Source organism: Oncorhynchus nerka, linkage group LG16, assembly GCF_034236695.1.
Source record: "Oncorhynchus nerka isolate Pitt River linkage group LG16, Oner_Uvic_2.0, whole genome shotgun sequence".
NCBI classification, from domain to species: Eukaryota; Metazoa; Chordata; class Actinopteri; order Salmoniformes; family Salmonidae; genus Oncorhynchus; species Oncorhynchus nerka.
In genome coordinates, this window is record NC_088411.1 from 40556708 (window position 1) to 40569551 (window position 12844).

Here is a 12844-nt window from a genome sequence, read left to right on the forward strand (position 1 = left end):
CGGAGGCTCTTGGAGGAACTCGGGTAAGCTCGGATCCACTCGGAGACATAGACGCTGGGAACTTCCGGAGTTCCTCAGATGCAAGGTGGGATCCTTGAGTGAGCGATTGGGACCGCAATCAGACCTTCAGGGTTCCAGGAACCCTCCACTGCCAGCATAATGAAATCCACCCGCATAGTCTGCTACACTGAGGGACTCCTGCCGAAGCTGGAGTAACTTCCGGGCAGCCTCTCTCCCGGACACCAGAGCCTCGAAAGGTGCCTGATTCTCCATTGAAGGTAAGCGGGGTTCCGGGAATGGCGCTGCTAGTGTGACAGGTTAAAGGAAATATTCATAGCCTGTTATAAATTAAAAAGTATTAGTAAGTTCAAAGTATGAGAGGATCTTAAAACATCTAAGGTTAAAAATATCATGCATTCAGTATTAGTTGATAGAGATTGATAACATTCATATAATTGTGTTAAAGTTCAAATCCGTCAAGCGTACAAAGGGTACAAATTGTGAGAGGAATGTGTAAACGTTATATTGATTACTTTATTTTGTGGTGCCTAAAAGTGTTAATCTGTGATCTACTAAATGCTCTTAATCTATGAGCCTGAGATCGATTGCTCTGGTCTCCACCCATATTCCCGCGATTTCCCCGGGAATATGGGTGGAGACCAGAGCAATCGATCTCAGGCTCCGGGGAGGTAAGCGGGGTTCCCGGGAATGACGTTGCTACCAGCCGGGTTCCTGAGGGGCTGAGAGGTTACCGTTGTGGTAGGCTGCCTAGTAGGCAACCCACGGACTTGGTCCTGCAAAATGTCCAATGCTTGGTCGTGATGTTAGCCCGTGGCCTGGAACCCCTCCATCAGACCTCGAAGCAACTCCTCGTGCCTACCAATGGTGGCTCCTTGGGAGGAGATAGTGTAGCGGAGCTGGTCCAAGTCTGCTGTGTCAGTCATGGCCAGTTCGTACTATCATGTTTCAGGTATGATCCAAATGCAGACTGTGTTGAAGTAGCAATGTTTATTACAGCAATAGGGACAGGCAAACTACAGGTCAAGGCAGACAGGGGTCGATAATCCATAGTAGTCTGGACATGGTACTGGACATCAGGCAGGCTCAGGGTCAGGGCGGGCAGAAAAGGTCAAAACCTGGAAAAACAGGAAAAAGCAATAGACAGGAACAGAGAGGAAAACGCTGGTAGGCTTGACGATACAAAACGAACTAGCAACAGACAAACAGAGAACACAGGTATAAGTACCCAGGGGATAATGGGGAAAATGGGCGACACCTGGAGAGGGGGTGGAGACAAGCACAAGGACAGGTGACCCGGTCGCATTCCGCCTCGCTCCACAGGTAGTATCACATTTTCATTTCATTTCATTACAGTACAACGGTTTGATTTGTTTGATCGTAGCTAGCTACATAGCTAGCTACATAGCCGTCTCTGTATCAAAGATAATTGTGTAGTCTAGAGCGATTTTCTAGGTTACCTAGCCAGCTATTGTCGTTCTTTTAACGCAACGTAACGTAATCAACACTGCTAGCTAGCCAGCTAGCCCCCGAATCAACAACGCAGCCACTGCCAGCTAGCCTACAAAGTCAACAACGCAGCCACTGCCAGCTAGCCTACTTCAGCAGTACTGTATCATTTTTAATAATTTTAGTCAATAAGATTCTTGCTACGTAAGCTCAACTTTCTGAACATTCGAGACGTGTAGTCCACTTGTCATTCCAATCTCCTTTGCATTAGCGTAGCCTCTTCTGTAGCCTGTCAACTATGTGTCTGTCTATCCCTGTTCTCTCCTCTCTGCACAGACCATACAAACGCTCCACACCGCGTGGCCGCGGCCACCCTAATCTGGTGGTCCCAGCGCGCACGACCCACGTGGAGTTCCAGGTCTCCGGTAGCCTCTGGAACTGCCGATCTGCGGCCAACAAGGCAGAGTTCATCTCAGCCTATGCCTCCCTCCAGTCCCTCGACTTCTTGGCACTGACGGAAACATGGATCACCACAGATAACACTGCTACTCCTACTGCTCTCTCTTCGTCCGCCCACGTGTTCTCGCACACCCCGAGAGCTTCTGGTCAGCGGGGTGGTGGCACCGGGATCCTCATCTCTCCCAAGTGGTCATTCTCTCTTTCTCCCCTTACCCATCTGTCTATCGCCTCCTTTGAATTCCATGCTGTCACAGTTACCAGCCCTTTCAAGCTTAACATCCTTATCATTTATCGCCCTCCAGGTTCCCTCGGAGAGTTCATCAATGAGCTTGATGCCTTGATAAGCTCCTTTCCTGAGGACGGCTCACCTCTCACAGTTCTGGGCGACTTTAACCTCCCCACGTCTACCTTTGACTCATTCCTCTCTGCCTCCTTCTTTCCACTCCTCTCCTCTTTTGACCTCTCCCTCTCACCTTCCCCCTACTCACAAGGCAGGCAATACGCTCGACCTCATCTTTACTAGATGCTGTTCTTCCACTAACCTCATTGAAACTCCCCTCCAAGTCTCCGACCACTACCTTGTATCCTTTCCCTCTCGCTCTCATCCAACACTTCCCACACTGCCCCTACTCGGATGGTATCGCGCCGTCCCAACCTTCGCTCTCTCTCCCCCGCTACTCTCTCCTCTTCCATCCTATCATCTCTTCCCTCTGCTCAAACCTTCTCCAACCTATCTCCTGATTCTGCCTCCTCAACCCTCCTCTCCTCCCTTTCTGCATCCTTTGACTCTCTATGTCCCCTATCCTCCAGGCCAGCTCGGTCCTCCCCTCCCGCTCCGTGGCTCGACGACTCATTGCGAGCTCACAGAACAGGGCTCCGGGCAGCCGAGCGGAAATGGAGGAAAACTCGCCTCCCTGCGGACCTGGCATCCTTTCACTCCCTCCTCTCTACATTTTCCTCTTCTGTCGCTGCTGCTAAAGCCACTTTCTACCACTCTAAATTACAAGCATCTGCCTCTAACCCTAGGAAGCTCTTTGCCACCTTCTCCTCCCTCCTGAATCCCCCTCCCCCTCCCCCCCCCCTCCTCCCTCTCTGCAGATGACTTCGTCAACCATTTTGAAAAGAAGGTGGACGACATCCGATCCTCGTTTGCTAAGTCAAACGACACCGCTGGTTCTGCTCACACTGCCCTACCCTGTGCTCTGACCTCTTTCTCCCCTCTCTCTCCAGATGAAATCTCGCGTCTTGTGACGGCCGGCCGCCCAACAACCTGCTGCTTGACCCTATCCCCTCCTCTCTTCTCCAGACCATTTCCGGAGACCTTCTCCCTTACCTCACCTCGCTCATCAACTCATCCCTGACCGCTGGCTACGTCCCTTCCGTCTTCAAGAGAGCGAGAGTTGCACCCCTTCTGAAAAAACCTACACTCGATCCCTCTGATGTCAACAACTACAGACCAGTATCCCTTCTTTCTTTTCTCTCCAAAACCCTTGAACGTGCCGTCCTTGGCCAGCTCTCCCGCTATCTCTCTCAGAATGACCTTCTTGATCCAAATCAGTCAGGTTTCAAGACTAGTCATTCAACTGAGACTGCTCTTCTCTGTATCACGGAGGCGCTCCGCACTGCTAAAGCTAACTCTCTCTCCTCTGCTCTCATCCTTCTAGACCTATCGGCTGCCTTCGATACTGTGAACCATCAGATCCTCCTCTCCACCCTCTCCGAGTTGGGCATCTCCGGCGCGGCCCACGCTTGGATTGCGTCCTACCTGACAGGTCGCTCCTACCAGGTGGCGTGGCGGGAATCCGTCTCCTCACCACGTGCTCACCACTGGTGTCCCCCAGGGCTCTGTTCTAGGCCCTCTCCTATTCTCGCTATACACCAAGTCACTTGGCTCTGTCATAACCTCACATGGTCTCTCCTATCATTGCTATGCAGACGACACACAATTAATCTTCTCCTTTCCCCCTTCTGATGACCAGGTGGCGAATCGCATCTCTGCATGTCTGGCAGACATATCAGTGTGGATGACGGATCACCACCTCAAGCTGAACCTCGGCAAGACGGAGCTGCTCTTCCTCCCGGGGAAGGACTGCCCGTTCCATGATCTCGCCATCACGGTTGACAACTCCACTGTGTCCTACTCCCAGAGCGCTAAGAACCTTGGCGTGATCTTGGACAACACCCTGTCGTTCTCAACTAACATCAAGGCGGTGGCCCGTTCCTGTAGGTTCATGCTCTACAACATCCGCAGAGTACGACCCTGCCTCACACAGGAAGCGGCGCAGGTCCTAATCCAGGCACTTGTCATCTCCCGTCTGGATTACTGCAACTCGCTGTTGGCTGGGCTCCCTGCCTGTGCCATTAAACCCCTACAACTCATCCAGAACGCCGCAGCCCGTCTGGTGTTCAACCTTCCCAAGTTCTCTCACGTCACCCCGCTCCTCCGCTCTCTCCACTGGCTTCCAGTTGAAGCTCGCATCCGCTACAAGACCATGGTGCTTGCCTACGGAGCTGTGAGGGGAACGGCACCTCAGTACCTCCAGGCTCTGATCAGGCCCTACACCCAAACAAGGGCACTGCGTTCATCCACCTCTGGCCTGCTCGCCTCCCTACCACTGAGGAAGTACAGTTCCCGCTCAGCCCAGTCAAAACTGTTCGCTGCTCTGGCCCCCCAATGGTGGAACAAACTCCCTCACGACGCCAGGACAGCGGAGTCAATCACCACCTTCCGGAGACACCTGAAACCCCACCTCTTTAAGGAATACCTAGGATAGGATAAAGTAATCCTTCTCACCCCCTCCTTAAAAGATTTAGATGCACTATTGTAAAGTGGCTGCTCCACTGGATGTCATAAGGTGAATGCACCAATTTGTAAGTCGCTCTGGATAAGAGCGTCTGCTAAATGACTTAAATGTAAATGTAAATGTAGGTGAAACAGATCAGGGTGTGATGATCATTGGTATGACCATATAAAAACAATTCCATATGTTAGCTTAGAACCCTCCCCTTCCTGGCTTAGACTCTATAGGGTTAAAGTTTACAGTAATTCCATGGATATGACAGTTCCTCAACATTGGTGCTAAGTGTTGTAGCTTAACTTACAATACATTATGGTCTCCCTATGTGTGCTGATCAAAAGTTGTGCACTATATAGGGAATAGGGTGCTATTGGGAAGGATAGGTCCAAGGCTGATGGAAGTCGTTTCTCTCAGCTATGGGATTAGTGGTGCCTCTTCATAGTGGTCATTAGATAGCCCTGGAAACTAGGCTTATCCCCCCCCCCGCACCCAGCTGTGCTGTCGCCAGGTGTTGGAGAGGGGAGACAAGGATCACGGAGAGGCCCCAGTCTGTCCCTCCCTCCCTCCAGGCATGGAGAGAACAAATGTAGGATTAGTGCCAAATGGTACCCTATTCCCTATATTTGAATACTTTTGACCAGAGCCACTGGTTAAAATTCTTGCACTGCAGTATGTAGGGAATAGGGTGTAGTGCTCTGGTCTACTATAGTTATACACTATATAGAGGATAGGGTGTAGTGCTCTGGTCTACTATAGTTATACACTATATAGAGAATAGGGTGTAGTGCTCTGGTCTACTATAGTTATACACTATATAGAGAATAGGGTGTAGTGCTCTGGTCTACTATAGTTATACACTATATAGAGAATAGGGTGTAGTGCTCTGGTCTACTATAGTTATACACTATATAGAGAATAGGGTGTAGTGCTCTGGTCTACTAGAGAATAGTTATACACTATATAGAGAATAGGGTGTAGTGCTCTGGTCTACTATAGTTATACACTATATAGAGAATAGGGTGTAGTGCTCTGGTCTACTATAGTTATACACTATATAGAGAATAGGGTGTAGTGCTCTAGGTCTACTATAGTTATACTACTATAGTTATATATAGAGGATAGGGTGTAGTGCTCTGGTCTACTATAGTTATACACTATATAGAGAATAGGGTGTAGTGCTCTGGTCTACTATAGTTATACACTATATAGAGAATAGGGTGTAGTGCTCTGGTCTACTATAGTTATACACTATATAGAGAATAGGGTGTAGTGCTCTGGTCTACTATAGTTATACACTATATAGAGAATAGGGTGTAGTGCTCTGGTCTACTATAGTTATACACTATATAGAGAATAGGGTGTCATCTAGGATGCACCCTGAGTGTTCAGCTCATACCATACTGCACCTATACCAGTAGTAGATACAAACTGAAGCCTATACTACCTATACCAGTAGTAGATACAAACTGAAGCCTATACTACCTATACCAGTAGTAGATACAAACTGAAGCCTATACTACCTATACCAGTAGTAGATACAAACTGAAGCCTATACTACCTATACCAGTAGTAGATACAAACTGAAGCCTATACTACCTATACCAGTAGTAGATACAAACTGAAGCCTATACTACCTATACCAGTAGTAGATACAAACTGAAGCCTATACTACCTATACCAGTAGTAGATACAAACTGAAGCCTATACTACCTATACCAGTAGTAGATACAAACTGAAGCCTATACTACCTATACCAGTAGTAGATACAAACTGAAGCCTATACTACCTATACCAGTAGTAGATACAAACTGAAGCCTATACTACCTATACCAGTAGTAGATACAAACTGAAGCCTATACTACCTATACCAGTAGTAGATACAAACTGAAGCCTATACTACCTATACCATTAGTAGATACAAACTGAAGCCTATACTACCTATACCAGTAGTAGATACAAACTGAAGCCTATACTACCTATACCATTAGCATAGGCTGCAGCTGCAGTCCAAAAAAAAACTGAAAGTCTGCAACAACAAAATCCCTTTATGCAATATACCATTTATTATCATATTGTGTTTAAATAATACTGCACAGCCAACCTGTTAGCATATCATCATATCATCCTTTCATTTCATTGGGCTCATTGAATATTAAGAGTTCCCTTTCAAACACCTCTTATTCAAAGGGCTGTAGATCCATTTAAAGAGGCTGAGTTTATGCGCTTATGCTAATTGGAGGGGAGGCATCTAGGTGAACACCAAAAATGTTATTACCAACTTTGAGACAGTTCTTTTTTCTTTTTTTTTTTCCATCAGCATTTTTAAGGTTTCACACAGATGCGCTTTGAAAAACCACCACGTTTCTGATTGGCTGAGATCACACTCCGTAGCAGCTGGTTCATTTGCTTCTCAACATGACAGATGGCAAAACACAAACACAAAGTATGCGTGACCATTGACACCCTATCCCCTATTTAGTGCACTACTATTCCCCATAGGGCCTTGGACAAAAGTAGTGCACTACTGTATATATGGAGTATAGGTACCATTTGGAGCACAAACACAGAAAGATGGAGCCAGTAATGAGAATGAAGAATCCTTAGCTACCAGGACAACTATTTACCAGTTTTCTACCTTCGGTTTACATTCTTTTATAGAAATTAAATAGATCAGTTATCTAGTCTAGTAGTAATGTGTCTCTGCTTCAACAACTAACTGGTTATCTAGTCGAGTAGTATTGTCTCTGTCTCAACAGCTAACTGGCTATCTAGTCTAGTAGTAATGTGTCTCTGCTTCAACAACTAACTGGTTATCTAGTCTAGTAGTATTGTCTCTGTCTCAACAACTAACTGGCTATCTAGTCTAGTAGTATTGTCTCAACAACTAACTGGCTATCTAGTCTAGTAGTATTGTCTCTGTCTCAACAACTAACTGGCTATCTTGTCTAGTAGTATTGTCTCTGTCTCAACAGCTAACTGGCTATCTAGTCTAGTAGTATTGTATCTGGGCAGAACGACCGATTTGTACCTTGTCAGCTCGGGGGTTTGAGCTTGCAACCTTCCGGTTACTAGTCCAACGCTCTAACCACTAGGCTACCCTGTCGCCCCAGGCTATGAACTTTGATTATACATGCAAGGCTCAATTAGAAGGGGCTGGTGGAAGAACGTATGTCATTCTGAGGCAAGATCATAGCCTATTACAGTTATACTGTCAACGTAAAATACACCACAACTTGTCGATGTGGTGGGTACCGTCACGTGGTTTCATTCATGACCACCCTCCATCCCTTCTTTGAAAAGCAAATGTGTTTGTGCATCTCAAATGGTATCCTATTCCCTATACAGTGCACTACTCTTGACCAGAGCCCTTGGTGCACTACATAGGAATTAGGGTGCCATTTGGGATTCACACTGACTGACTGGGGACATTGCCAGAGCAAACCAGACCAGAGTTTTGCACCGCAGATGGGCGGCAGTGTTCCTGAACAGCACTGGGTGGCAGTTGGCAGGGATTGAGAGGGAGGAAGAGAGGGAGGGAGAGAGAGAGAGAGAGAGAGAGAGAGAGAGAGAGAGAGAGAGAGAGAGAGAGAGAGAGAGAGAGAGAGAGAGAGAGAGATTTGGGGGGATGGGCAGACTGTGGTTGGCACATGCTCCCGTCTCTGTCCCAAATGGCTCCATATATAGTGCACTACCCTGGTCAAGAGTAGTGCACTACATAGGGAATTGGGTACCATTTGAGACACAAGCGCCAATTCAAATGCTCCTGCTGGACCCATGCATGGGATGAAGCAGTGTGGAGCTCTGGGAGTCAGGGGTACCTGCTGCCTGGCCTGCTGGGGCCCAGGGTGACATTCATTACACACACACACACACACACACACACACACACACACACACACACACACGGAAAGAGAGACTCTCTCTCCCACATGTGCTTGGTACTCTTCCTTTCTCTTGATACCATGGACAATCCAATCATAAGCAAGCACTTGTTTCACGTCCTCATGTCAGTCATACTGTGATTTAAATGTCCCGTGAAAATAACTATTGTTTATATCAGATATAGCTAATAATAATATTTAACAAGTATCGACATGGTAAACATGTTTTTATAAAATATATGTTTAAAAAAAAAAGTGGTATATTGTCACACAAATTGAATACAAATATTATGTGTTATTATTATGTAACTACCTCATAAATAGGCTACCATCATCAACAAAGATTACTTGCAAACATCCAAACCTTTACGTAATAGTTTAGAATAGGCCTATCCAAACTTTTTAAATACCAGTTCAATATTTACTTATTATGTTTTTACAAGATTATCTTGTTGAGGCAAAAAAGGTTATCCAAACCTACTAGACTTTCCAAACTTTACGTAACAGTTTTTCATACTAGTTCAATATTTACTCTACTAACTACACTCCCTCCCTCCCTCCCCTCCCTCCCTCGCTCCCTCTCTCCCCCTCCACAGTGAATCTACATCCAAAATGACACTTGATTTGGCACACTATTCCCTACGGGGTTAAGCTAAATGCGGAAGACACATTTTAAATGTTTTTATTGAACCTTTATTCAACTCGGCAAGTCAGTTAAGGAAAAATGTGTCTTTACAATGCCGGCCTACCACGGCCAAACCGGACGATGCTTGCGACACGTTATGGGACTGACAATCACGGCCGGATGTGAAACAGCCTGGATTGGAACCAGGGGCTGTAGTGACACCTCTTGCACTGAGATGCAGTGCCTTAGACCACTGTGTCGCTTGGGAGCCCATTTCGGTTGAATGCATTCAGTTGTGCAACTGACTAGGTATCCCCCCCCCCCCTTTCCTTTATATAACATACTACTCTTTACCAGAGCCCTATCGGTCTTGGTCAACAGTAGTGCACTTTAAAGGGACTAGGGAGCCGTTTGGGAATGATAATGGGTCATGTTTGGGGCGGCAGGGTAGCCTAGTGGTTAGAGCGTTGGACTAGTAACCGAAAGGTTGCAAGTTCGAATCCCCGAGCTGACAAGGTACAAATCTGTCGTTCTGCCCCTGAACAGGCAGTTAACCCACTGTTCCTAGGCCGTCGTTGAAAATAAGAATTTGTTCTTAACTGACTTGCCTAGTTAAATAAAGGTGTTCTCAAAGGGTCTACCTGGTTAAATAAAGGTGTTCTCAACTGACCTACCTGGTTAAATAAAGTTGTTCTCAACTGGCCTACCTGGTTAAATAAAGGTGTTCTCAACTGGCCTACCTGGTTAAATAAAGGTGTTCTCAACTGGCCTACCTGGTTAAATAAAGGTGTTCTCAACTAGCCTACCTGGTTAAATAAAGGTGTTCTCAACTGGCCTACCTGGTTAAATAAAGGTGTTCTCAACTGGCCTACCTGGTTAAATAAAGGTGTTCTCAACTGGCCTACCTGGTTAAATAAAGGTGTTCTCAACTGGCCTACCTGGTTAAATAAAGGTGTTCTCAACTGGCCTACCTGGTTAAATAAAGGTGTTCTCAACTGGCCTACCTGGTTAAATAAAGGTGTTCTCAACTGGCCTACCTGGTTAAATAAAGGTGTTGTCTGTATGCCTGTGCCGATGACACAGAATGGGATGTCACCACGTTGTACGGTGTCAGATTACACATTGTTTTGTTATTGCTGTTGTAAAATGAGAGTGCCCGTAATATACATGTTAAAATGCCAGATAGGACGTAATGCAGGACAATATACTGCAGGTAGGAAGCAGCTGTAACATCTTGAGCTTGTTGATGGATCATCACCATATAATTTGAACGAATCATACGGTCGATTGGACTTGGTGTTTGTCCATTTGATAGACTATAACTGAGTGATTCTGAAGGGGTTCTCTTCCTGTCTGTCTTCCATTAAAAAACGATATAGGTTTTGGTATCCTGTTGTGACGGAATGAAATGCTAAATCAATATTGTGTCTAAAGACAGACTTGTTATATGGTGACATTATTCATAATGTAACGATTTTGTATCGTACCCAAGGACGTGTGATGTGTTCATTATTAGGATTGAGTCAATCTCCGTGTAAGAATAAACACATGAATATGGTATGAAGCCATGATGCTTGGGAACAAGGTGGGAACCTAATAGACTGCATTAAGTTATTCAATGTTTTTTTTATTTTTTTCCCACCTTTTTTTAACCAGGTAGGCCAGTTGAGAAGAAGTTCTCATTTACAACTGAGACCTGGCCAAGATAAAGCAAAGCAGTTCTCATTTACAACTGTGACCTGGCCAAGATAAAGCAAAGCAGTTCTCATTTACAACTGTGACCTGGCCAAGATAAAGCAAAGCAGTTCTCATTTACAACTGTGACCTGGCCAAGATAAAGCAAAGCAGTTCTCATTTACAACTGTGACCTGGCCAAGATAAAGCAAAGCAGTTCTCATTTACAACTGTGACCTGGCCAAGATAAAGCAAAGCAGTTCTCATTTACAACTGTGACCTGGCCAAGATAAAGCAAAGCAGTTCTCATTTACAACTGTGACCTGGCCAACATAAAGCAAAGCAGTTCTCATTTACAACTGTGACCTGGCCAAGATAAAGCAAAGCAGTTCTCATTTACAACTGTGACCTGGCCAAGATAAAGCAAAGCAGTTCTCATTTACAACTGTGACCTGGCCAACATAAAGCAAAGCAGTTCTCATTTACAACTGTGACCTGGCCAAGATAAAGCAAAGCAGTTCTCATTTACAACTGTGACCTGGCCAAGATAAAGCAAAGCAGTTCTCATTTACAACTGTGACCTGGCCAAGATAAAGCAAAGCAGTTCTCATTTACAACTGTGACCTGGCCAACATAAAGCAAAGCAGTAAAGCAAGCAGTTCTCATTTACAACTGTGACCTGGCCAAGATAAAGCAAAGCAGTTCTCATTTACAACTGTGACCTGGCCAAGATAAAGCAAAGCAGTTCTCATTTACAACTGTGACCTGGCCAACATAAAGCAAAGCAGTTCTCATTTACAACTGTGACCTGGCCAAGATAAAGCAAAGCAGTTCTCATTTACAACTGTGACCTGGCCAAGATAAAGCAAAGCAGTTCTCATTTACAACTGTGACCTGGCCAAGATAAAGCAAAGCAGTTCTCATTTACAACTGTGACCTGGCCAAGATAAAGCAAAGCAGTTCTCATTTACAACTGTGACCTGGCCAACATAAAGCAAAGCAGTTCTCATTTACAACTGTGACCTGGCCAAGATAAAGCAAAGCAGTTCTCATTTACAACTGTGACCTGGCCAACATAAAGCAAAGCAGTTCTCATTTACAACTGTGACCTGGCCAAGATAAAGCAAAGCAGTTCTCATTTACAACTGTGACCTGGCCAACATAAAGCAAAGCAGTTCTCATTTACAACTGTGACCTGGCCAACATAAAGCAAAGCAGTTCTCATTTACAACTGTGACCTGGCCAACATAAAGCAAAGCAGTTCTCATTTACAACTGTGACCTGGCCAAGATAAAGCAAAGCAGTTCTCATTTACAACTGTGACCTGGCCAACATAAAGCAAAGCAGTTCTCATTTACAACTGTGACCTGGCCAACATAAAGCAAAGCAGTTCTCATTTACAACTGTGACCTGGCCAACATAAAGCAAAGCAGTTCTCATTTACAACTGTGACCTGGCCAAGATAAAGCAAAGCAGTTCTCATTTACAACTGTGACCTGGCCAAGATAAAGCAAAGCAGTGCGACACAAACAACAACACAGCACATAAACAAACAGTCAATAACACAATAGAACAAATCTATGTACAGTGTGTGCAATTGGGGCCCCCTAGATAGCTATGGGAAAATGTGTAGAATTGCAAATTAGCTTAGCTAGCCAGTAACTCCTCCGGTATGTGTTGAGGTAATTTCACAGGATTTGTTTTATGTCAGAAACTGGGAAAAAATCTGTCAGAAATGGCACTTTGGTAAACAAATATCTTACTCATACATTTTATTTTATTTTAAATATCAGCATTGAATTAGCTGGTATGATGATGCATTAATCAGTTATACAGTTTAAAGACTTTGTTTTTGAAATCAGTCTTTGCAGTCGACCTTTAGAGTAACTGTCCAGTGTTTCCAGATTTCTATGAAATAGACAGTATATTCCTAAAGTATG